At 37.4% G+C, this 11,258-nt stretch overlaps 1 protein-coding gene and 1 non-coding gene across 5 annotated transcripts in view; one reads left to right on the top strand and one right to left on the bottom strand.

Moving 5' to 3' along the window:
* Positions 1-11,258, top strand: part of ATP8A1 (ATPase phospholipid transporting 8A1) — a 232,488-nt gene that overhangs the window by 5,831 nt on the left and 215,399 nt on the right. The window lies entirely within an intron of this gene.
* TRNAC-ACA lies at positions 4,908-4,980 on the bottom strand. The gene has a single exon. It is a non-coding gene; the product is annotated as a tRNA-Cys (tRNA).

Here is an 11,258-nt window from a genome sequence, read left to right as displayed (position 1 = left end):
TCTTTTTGTCCCAATTCAACAAGTAGCCTTAGAACAGGCTCTTATTTTTACTTTAAGCGATTTGAATGGGTTTCTAGTCCCTGCATCCAGATTGGCCAGATGCATGGCTGCTCTGTGTGCAGGTTATTTACAACCAAATCGAGGAGAAAGAACGTCCATGAAATAAGAAATAGTCTAGGAGGGGATGTTATTATTTGAACAGTGTGCTTGCTGTGGGTAACAAAGAGCTGTGAAAGATCAGACGTAAGAACATGAAGCCTGTGCGGAAACATTCCTTGAGAAATAATTTGAAATGAGTCCTCACGCAATGCTTCTCAAACTTTAAGGTGTGCACCAATCACCTGGGAATATTGTTAGATGCAGCTTCTAGATGAGTAGGGCTGGAGATGCATTTCTGACAAGCTCGCGGGTGATGCTGGGTGATGACCTGCAAGTCACAGTGTGAATACCAAGGTTCGAAGATAATGCCATCTATTTCAGTAGTCAGGAGGGTGCTGAGGTTAGAGAGTAACCAACTGAAAAACTGCTGAACGTGACTGTGGCTTACTTGAGAGTTCTTAAACTGGCCAGAAGCAGAGGGAAACTGAGAAGAAATAGAGCATACATTTGGATAAATAAATACTTCTAGATTATAGAATATTTTAAATACCAGGATGAGTCATTTGGAGTTTGAATCAAATATTTTAAAAGGACCTTAGAGTTCTTCTAATCCAGTTCTCATTCAAGCATGAGGTCAAAGTAAAATACCTCCAAAAGGGCCAGTTAGGAGCCAAATCACTGTAGGGAAGTGACATCCCCAAAGTATGTTGGATGGTTTGTAGGAAATGTAAATAGACGTGTGTGTGTGTGTGTGTGTGTGTGTGTGTGTGTGTTTTAAGGTCTAAAAATGACAAAGACCAGGATTAGTATTGGAGTGGAGCAGTGAGACTGGAAAGGGAGGAATTAGAGCTATTTCTCAATAAATCATTATCTTGTTTAACAGATAATCTATTGAACTCCTATAAGTACCATTCTTGAAATTTCAAGAAACATACTTGAAATAAATCAGTGAGCAAACAGAATTTAGAAGAAGCTCTACCCTGGAGGTGCTAACATTCTAGTGAGGCAAGAGACAAAACAAACACAAAAAGTTAGCAAGTTATAGACTTTATTATGTGATAAGTGCTATGGGACGGATAAAGAGAAGGTAAGATGCATAAGGTTAGTGGATGAATTGCAACTTTAAATGGGTTGGTTAGGCTAGCCTTCATTGAAAAGTGGATGTGAAGAAGGTGGATTAAGCCTGCTGGGAATCTGGAGGAGGAAGGTTCCAGGCAGAGGCCCCAAGGCAGGAGAGAGTTAGGAGTATTAGAGGAATGCGATGGCAGGCAGGTGGGGGGAGAAGGGGAACATAGTAGGAAATGAGGTGACTAAGGTCGTGTCATAGAACATTGTGATATAGTGAATACACCACAAAAAACATTAAAATAAAAGGAGATTCTCAAGCGATAATTTCAGACTTTAATGTTTACAAGATCCCAGGTATCTCATCAAGACTGCTGTTTCTTGAGCTGCCTCATGAAGCTCTGTTCAGTAGATCTGCCATGGAACTGCATTCTTCACGACCTGCTGGAATGTTCCACTGTAGGTGAAACACATTTTAAGGATCTCTGCTTTACAGTCTTGAACCTGATTGATTGGGAAAAGATGTTAAAAGATAAGGAAATTGAGAAGGAGTTTCAATATAGTAAGAGAAGACAAATTCAAATTCTGAAGTAATTGAGGGACATCCAAATGGACATGTTTTGAGATACTTTGAAATTGAGAGGTTAGATGTAGGGGAAAGCAAATCGGGATCTTTGGTTCAGAGACAATCGTTGAAACCCTGGTAGATAAGTTTGCCAGAAAGCAAGGCTAAATAATACAGAAGACTAAGAATCATATGTCCCTTCACTTTTACTGCAGCTAAATCAAATAAGCCTCTAAATACAGCATTAAAAATGCTAGAAACAGGGACTGAAATAATGGTGGTCTACACAAAACAGAATTTTTCTCGAAGTTGTAAAACTAGCATGAAAACAGTCCAGGTCACCTGTGCCCACCAAATAAAGTCATAAGGGACATGGGCTGCTTACGCCTTTCTGCCTCATTATCCTAAGTGCATAACTTCCTTAAAGTCATAATCTGGTTGCTGGGGTACCAGCCAGTGTATAGGAGTTCCGGGTCAGAAGAAAAATGAAGAAGAGTGTGAGACCAAATGTTTTTCTTGAAAGTACCATACAAAGACTAATGGTTATTTTGCATTGGCTCGCTTCTGCAAGGAAAGCTGGAGTTTTCTAGTTGGCACTTAGTGCTTTATTATTAAAAGAAAAAGGAAAGATTGTTATTGGATAGGCAGCTGACAGGCATTGTCACTGTTAGATTGTCAAAGGCTTTTGCTTGATTAAAAGAGGTATTCTAGAGCTCATGATTTACAAAATAATGACCATTATTCAAAACTAAGGAAATACACACCAAAAAAGAAAACCACCACATACCTATCCAGTAGGGTCACGAAGAGTCAGACTTGACTTAGCAACTGAACAACTACAACCACAATCCAATGGTTTGTGTTTTACACTGTTGAATATTATGATGCTAAAATGTAAGGCATTCATTTGATTATGTAAAACGTGTACTAAGTGGTAAATTTAGAAGTTGTCCTAGGGATTGTTTTCCTAAACTGGCCTGTGTAAATGGCACCTTTAAAATGTTTGTAATTATAAAAAATACTACATTTTATTTACTTAAAATGTAACAAAAGGAGCATGGAGGTAATTTGTATAAAAATTGTTAAAAAGAAAATTTTAAGAGGCTATTTCATTTGTCCAGGTAAAAGAAGGCTAAGAGCCTTCTTCCTTTAACAAGCATGTATTATGCACCTGCTGTGTGCCAGCTAATTGGACGGTGGGATAGAAAGGTATAGCAAATGAAGGATTCCCCAAAGAAATCATGAAAATGAGTTATAGATTTATAACTGACATGACATTCTTTCACAGCGTGGGTATGTGAGTATAGCGATGCTTCATGTGGTCAATATTTGGGAATTCCCGAAACATGTTATTTTGCCTAGTGTAATCCTGGAGCTATTAAGTGTGGCAAAACTAAATTATTTTAGTCTTTTTAATCTATAGTACATTATTCTTTTATTTCACTTATATAATTTCAGAAACAATGAGAACTGAATCAGTTCATACCGACCTTACAGGCTTAAGGAAAGTTTGCATAGATAAAGACTGTGCTTTTGAAGTTAGTGAAATATTTGCCGCTATATTGGATTTCTAATCACATAATGTCATTACAATGTAAATGTTGTAAAGGCAACAGATTCATTCTTCACTACTCCTGGAACCCACATCTTTCAGTGTTCTTGTCCTGTGGGTAGTAAGCTCCCTAAAGTCAAGGATTTTTTGTCTGTTTTGTTTACTGATATACTGAGGACATTGCCTAGGGCATAGTAGGATTGACTTAAATGAATCTTGTGACCTAAATAAAGATGAGATGACCTACAGATGCCTTATAATCAGACCTACTTGATACCCTCCTAATTGGAACCTGACCATTGAAAAGGGAGCGATTTTTTGCATTACCTGTTCACTGCTGTATTCTTGCACTTACAGCTTTTGTCAGATGAACAGATAACTCTGAACTTTATTTTTAATGACAGAACTTAGTTTTGTTCTCTTGATTGTAGAAGTAACAGCTTCTCATTGGAAAAAAACTCATAGTGCAGAGATGTTAAGAGGACAGTAAAAATCACCCCAAACTAAGCCATCTAAATATAACCATTTAATATATACATGAAATATAATTTAATATACATTTAATATAATTTAATACATTTAATATACATTATCATTTAATAAATATCCATTCCAACAATTTTCCAGAAGAGAAATATATTGTAAATTTATGTAAACTCCATAAAGATTTCCCCAGTGGCTCAGATAGTGAAGAATCTGTGTGCAGTTCAGGAGACCCAGGTTCAATTCCTAAGTCGAGAAGATCTCATAGTAAGGGTATGACTGCCCACTCCAGTATTCTTCCCTGGAGAATTCCTTGGACAGAGGAGCCTGGTAGGCTACTATCCCTGGGGTCACAAAGAGTCATGACTGAGCAACTAACACTTTCTTCCAGAAAGGATGAGATTTTAAATTTTAATTTTTCTAGTTTTATTGAGGTATAATGCTAAAGCTGAAACTCCAGTACTTTGGCCATCTCATGCAAAGAATTGACTCATTGGAAAAGACTCTGATGCTGGGAGGGATTGGGGGGCAAGAGGAGAGGGGGACGACAGAGGATGAGATGGCTGGATGGCATCACCGACTCGATGGACATGAGTTTGAGTGAACTCTGGGAGTTGGTGATGGACAGGGAGGCCTGGAGTGCTGCAATTCATGGGGTCACAAAGAGTCGGACACGACTGAACAACTGAACTGAATTATATTTGTGTGAAACATATTGGTATATACTATATTGCAAAATGATTACCACAAAAATTGTAGTTAATATTCATTACCTCACATAGTTATAGATGTCTTCTGTAGTGATAAGGACTTTTAAAATCTACTCTCTTAGTAACTTCAAATATATAGAACACTTGTTAGCTATAGTTACCATGCTGTGATGACATCTTCAGAATTTAGCTTGTAATTTGAATTCTGTGTTTTAAAAGGTTATTTTATTTTTAATTGGAGAAAAATTATTTTACAGTGTTGTGTTGGTTTCTGCCATACAACAACGTGAAAGTGAAAGTGTAAATTGCTCAGTCGTTGTTTTGACTCTTTGCGACCCCATGGACTGTGATGTAACCCACCAGGCGTGTCTGTCCGTGGGATTCTCCAGCAAGAATGCTGGAGTGGGTTGCCATTCCCTTCTCCAGGAGGATCTTCCCAACCCAGGGATCGAACCCGGGTCTCCTGCATTGTAGGCAGATGCTTTTACCATCTGAGCCACCAGGGAAGTCTCAATAATTATTTGTTGAATGCACAGATCACGTATTTTATGGCAGCTTAGCATTATACATGTTATTGCATAATAATTAACTAAGGAATCTTCTGTGGGTAGGCAGGTAGATCATTTCCAGTATGTATTTTCAAAAAAAACACGAATAAGCATCTTTATATATCTTTGTACACTTTTCTGATTATTTCTTTGAAAATTCTTTGAGAAAAGGGATTTCTGGGGCAAAAGTATGTATCTTTTTTTTTTTTTATAATGGCGAAAAAATGCTAAAAGACTATTCACGTTTGTACCCTCACTGAAAATAAACCAGAGGTCCTACTCCGCTACTCCTTTCCCAGCAATGGATACTCTTCTTTATCCTTTTGAATATACAGTGCAGAATAAAAACTTTAAGTTTACATTGCTGTTACTTATAAGATTCAATACAGCTTGATTGGTTTTAGTAATTATTTTTATTTTTGTCTGAATTGTTCACTCATTGTAAGTTCCTTTATGAAGATTGTCTTGTATTGAATTTTAAGAGCTTATCATATGCTCCTGACATGAACTGTTTTCCTTGTTAATAGTTTATCTTTTAACTTTTTTGATGTTTTCTCATGTACATGGTTAATTTTTGTAAAGTATAATCTTTCAGTTTCTTAAAATTTCTGGCTTAATGTCATGTTTCTTATGTCAAGGTAATGATAATTTTTCACTTATGCTCTTCTTCTAGTATTAATACTTTTAGATTTCACCTTTAAACAGTTACACGTGTAATTCCTATGGGATTTATTTTGTTGTGAGATGTAAGGTAGGGGTCTAATTTTGTTTTTTTCTCAATTTGTTATCTATCTGACATGATAACCATATATTTTATAATCTGTTCTCCCCTCACTGATTTGAGATTTTTTTTTATATGCTAAATTCACATACATAGTTGAGTCATGGTTGGAGTCAGTCTCTCCCCTTCTTCTTTCCCTCTCTTCTGTATTTTGGTCTGTTTTGGCCCCTTCTATCAAATTCCTTTATTACAATTAATCACTGTTCTTTCCTCTAACTTTTTTTCTGGCTACTTTCATGCTTATTTTTCCACTTGAACTAATGAGTGCATCATTGAATAAAGTTAATGTCTTGGAATATTTATTGATATTGCATTAATTTTATAAATATATATTGAGAGAACTCATATCTTTTAAATACTGAGTCATTTAAGCTTTGTTTTACTTTCCATTTATTGGTTTTTCTTTTATGTACTGGGGAGAGTTTTCTTAAATAAATCCTACCCATTTTAGTGATTTGTTCTTTAGATAGCTTATTTTTTTTCTTTTTTAAAGACAAGCTTAATTTATTATCATCAGGCTCAATGAACATATAAAATTACATAAAATTTCAATAGATGTACTCAGAAGAAACATAACCAAAGCAGAGAAAAAGAATTACAAAAAACTGTAAAACTGATTTCTTTTTTTTAATTTAAATTTATTTATTTTAATTGGAGGTTAATTACTTTACAATATTGTATTGGTTTTGCCATGCATCAACATGAATCTGCCACGGGTGTACACGTGTTCCCCATCCTGAACCACCACTCCCTCCTCCCTCCCCATACCATCCCTCTGGGTCGTCCCAGTGCACCAGCCCCAAGCATCCAGTATCATGCATCAAACCCGGACTGGTGATTCGTTTCTTATATGATATTATACATGTTTCAATGCCATTCTCCCAAATCATCCCACCCTCTCCCTCTCCCACAGAGTCCAAAAGACTGTTCTATACATCTGTGTCTCTTTTGCTGTCTTGCATACAGGGTTATCATTACCGTCTTTCTAAATTCCATATATATGCATTAGTATACTGTATTGGTGTTTTTCTTTCTGGTTTACTTCACTCTGTATATAATTGGCTCCAGTTTGATCCACCTCATTAGAACTGATTCAAATGTATTCTTTTTAATGGTTGAGTAATACTCCATTGTGTATATATACCACAGCTTTCTTATCCATTCTTCTGATAGCTTATGTTTTATGAAGATATTGTAAATGAAATCCTTTCTAAAATCATGTTTTTGCTCGTGACTGTCAGAATATGTAAAGTAGAAGCTGTTGATTTTGAAACTAACCATCAGTCTGAATTCTTTCATTTTAAATAGTTTTTCAGTTAATTTTCATCTCTGTAGGTTTTAAAATTATACATCATAAGGTATTTTTAAATAAGGTTTTAAATTATAATTAGATTTGATCAGGTATATTTGATTACATTATTTTTCCAGTAAGATTTGTTCATTTTTATGTACTGAAGTTTTATGTACTTGGGTTCCAACTTACTGCTTCTAAGGTTTCACATAACCCTTACACAATAGCCAAGATACTAATCTTTTTTATCCTTTTTGTTAGGGTTAGAGGTCAGAATTTAGACCAGCTAAGAGTCAGACACAACTGAGCGACTGAACTGACTGAACTGAAGATTTAACTAATGGTTTTGTAAAATCTACTCCTATCAAATTAACATTCAAATCTTAGATCAGCACTGAGAGAAATAAAGTGGTCAGCAAGCACTAGACACATATGTACTTGTAAATACTCTAGTAGCTACACTATAAAAAAAATAAATAACTGAAATTAATTTTAATAATATATTTTCTTTAATAGATCCAAAATCTCATTTCACTATTATATAAAAATCAATAATGAAATAGTTTGCATTCTATTTGTACTAGTTTCTAACTCTGCTATGCATTTTATATTTACAGTATGTCTCAGTTTAAACTAGTCCCCTTTCACATTCTCAGGTTCCACGTGTGGCTTGTGGTTGCTGTGCTGGTCAGCACAGCTCTAGATTACATCTCTAGCTTGGACTTAAGGATTTACTAGAGAAGGAAATGGCAACCCACTCCAGTGTCCTTGCCTGGAGAATCCCAGGGCCGGGGGAGCCTGGTGGGCTGCCGTCTATGGGGTTGCACAGAGTCGGACATGACTGAAGCGACTTAGCAGCAGCAGAGTTTTTCAGAATATAAAATTTTATAACAGAAATGATGGCTCAAAGTAAGCTTATTAAAAGTACACGTATAGATATACTTCTCTCTTAAGTAGAGATTAAGCCTTACTTCCTTCCAACAGAAGGCCTTCTCAAATGTCCTCATAAAACCTCACAAAATGTATTAGTGCTTAAATAATACTGCTTGTGACAGCCCTCACGGCAATTTAGAGGTTTCATGTAAATTCATCATGGCATCTTTTAAAGCCTGTTGTTTTGGACCCATTAAATGTAATTCTTTTAAAAAAGATTTGATAAGACCACTGTACAGAACCTTCCTGTTAGTTTTCTTTTAAGTGTTAATATGAAATGTGTGAACATAGGATAGTAACTTTGGGTGGTTTGCCTTTATATACATTGTTGCCATCAATTTTGTTAATCTAAGGGGCTAAGGAATTTGGCTTACTGGGTTATTTACACATTGAATGAACTGGGCAAAGGTAACTGGCTGTTTTGAATAGAGCCTCTTCATTGTTTTGCTTAAGCCCCTCTTTGAAGATGACTTGTCTTGATCCATTCAGGGTTGTACTTCAGGAGACTGGGTTAGTCATGTGGCAGCTTAGGTGGAGACTGTTGCTAAGAAGGTCAAAGGCAATGGAGGCTTTGAACCAGGAAACCACTTTAGTGGGCCAGACCTATTTAGAATACAAGATTAATCTTCATGAATGAAGCAAGCAAACTTGTTTGCAAGGGTGAATCAGAGACATGGTTTGCTCTGACACCAGTTTAGAATAATTGAGCTTCTCTAATTAGCGTCGATCTCTGTGGCTAACTCTGGTCTTAAAGCCGACTTGTAGAGGAAATCTCCTTCGAGCACCTGCAGCCCATCTTTTCCCCTTGTCCCTCCCTTACCCCCATGTAGATTTAGCCCTACCCCAGTCTAGAAAACCTTAGCAGTAGGAGACATTCAAGGAACTCTAATTTACCACTTTGAGGATGTGGCTTGAACCACCCTGTCACCATTTCCTTGACCCTGACGTTTATTGCAGCAACTAAAGCTCCAGTACTCGGGGCCCTGCCTGTCTCAGAGAAGAGACCCTGGACTCTGGGACTCTGCCTGGGTGAGGAGTTCTGATGTCAAGCCAGCTGCCAGGGGCTCTGAGTATCATTTGCTTTCACTTTCCCCCTCGGTACTCTTGGCCAGCCCTTCTGGACAAGCTTGTTGCCCCATGCAGGAGTGCTTCGGTTCTGAGTGCACCTATAGTCCAGGACCATTTTTCTTGGCACCACACTGTCATTCTAACGACTAGCTGACCCTTCCCAGTCCCCTTCTAGTCTGTCTCATTCTACTTTCATTTTTAAACTCAAGCCCTGTCCTCTCCCTGACCAAAGAAATGAAACCAATCTCTCTCTATAGATTTTACCCAAATTTGATGTGCTGTTTTATACCTTAAGTTTAAGTTGGATTCAGTCCACTCTGATGCCAGAATGGATGTGATGAATGTTCTCAGGTGGACTCACTCAACTTTCATAACTTTTTCCCCACAGTTGTGAGTAAGGGTTAGAGAAATGACTTGAGGAAGAGTGACTGTGCCATCTTTAATGTAGAGTGTGTCCAGTGTGGTCCGGGCAGTGGGAGGCTTGTGTAATGTCAGCAGGTTTACAGTCAAGTGTACGTCGGTGGTGTTCAATCCTGGCTGCACAGTGAATCAATTGGGGATTGGATGCCTGGACTCAACCCAGACCAATGGAATCAGTCTGGGCCATCGGGCATATGGACTGAGCATTGATATCGTATCTTCCAGATAATTCTGATGTCCAACAGTGTTGAAAAATACTGATGTAGATCTTTGAATTTCCTTGCTTATGGAGAGAAGAATAGATTATATAAAGTCATATTCATTGCCAGCCAAGAAACCAAGAGCATATGGATATTTTTGTGGGTAAATTTGTCTATTGCCCAGTTACTTAATGGGTCTAATTTCACTTCTCTAAATTTCACCTGTCAGAAAATGATAAAGCTTGTATGATGATACTCAGTTATTTGGTTTTGAAGAATTTCTTTAAAATTCTGAATTAAACAGTCAATTCAGTACAACCAAATGAAGAGTAAACACATCCCGTTTATTTTTAGCTGGTTCTATATCTACTCTGGGAGCTTGATGAATATGAGCCTCTCGGCAATGTCATTTCTGGTTTTTGCTAACCTACTTACTTTTAGTATGTTGTTGTACTTCATCTCTTCATTCACCCTATATTTATAGCCTACATGTGTATAGTTATTTGCACCTGGAAGAAATACCTTAACAAATCAGTAAAAGTTTCCAAAACTTCTGTGGCTACTTTCTTTTCAAGGGGTTTATTTTCTTTAGTCTACAATTATTAATTTATCTCACTCCGGTGTTAATAGATCTTTCGCAGGTTAGTGTAAAGAAAACAGAAACTTACCACAAACTTCAATTTACCTGCCTTCCCTGGTTTCTAAAATGAAGCTCATTTTGAAACTCTTAATGTAGCCAGTATGATTTCTCTGTGGCCTCCTGGATGGGTGCTGGGGTCTGGCTTCAGGATGTGATGATGATGATTTCAAACTTCTAGGAGTAGAAAACAAACTCCATAGTCCCTTGTCTTGTTATTTAGTCACTAATTTGCGTCTGACCCCTGCAACCCCATGGACTGTAGCCTGCCAGGCTCCTCCATCCATGAGATTTCCCAGGAAGAATACTGGAGTGGGTTGACATTTCCTTCTGCACGGTAGCTTCCCAACCAGGGACTGAACCTGCATCTCCTGCATTGGGAGTTGGCTTCTTTACCCCTGAGCCACCAATTAAGCCCCTGTTATGCCTTAGGTCAGGGTCTTCCCTGGTGGCTCAGGTTAAAGCGTCTGCCCGGAAGTGTATTGTGTTCAACCTTTGTGGGTTTTCTTTTTTTTTTTTAATTCTCTTCTATCCTTATCGTTTCTGCATTTAGACTTTTCTTTTTTAGGTGATAATGTTACTTGTACTCCACAGATGGAAATCTTTTTTTAAAAAGAAGCCAGAATTTGATTGGAGGATGGAGTTCTGAATCACTGGCTCAGTTTAACCCCAGATGGCAGCTCATTCGTGTATTTTGGTTTAAAGTTCAGTGAAAGAATCATTACATGGGTTGGCCTTTTGTTGACTTCTAAGTGAATGTAATTAGCAAAGAAGGTCCTCTTAATTTCCCCCGGTGCTGTGCTGAATTCCTCTTGATCTTATTAAGTGACTTTCGGGTGAGTGAACTGCTCTCCTATGTTTTAACTTTAACTAAGTCTGAATACCAAGGTCTTCAGTTTGAATTGA

The sequence above is a fragment of the Oryx dammah genome, unplaced genomic scaffold (assembly GCF_014754425.2).
Source record: "Oryx dammah isolate SB20612 unplaced genomic scaffold, SCBI_Odam_1.1 HiC_scaffold_3, whole genome shotgun sequence".
NCBI classification, from domain to species: domain Eukaryota; kingdom Metazoa; phylum Chordata; class Mammalia; order Artiodactyla; family Bovidae; genus Oryx; species Oryx dammah.
The sequence above is the reverse complement of the archived record's forward strand: the minus strand, read 5'-3'. Positions and strand labels throughout refer to the sequence as shown.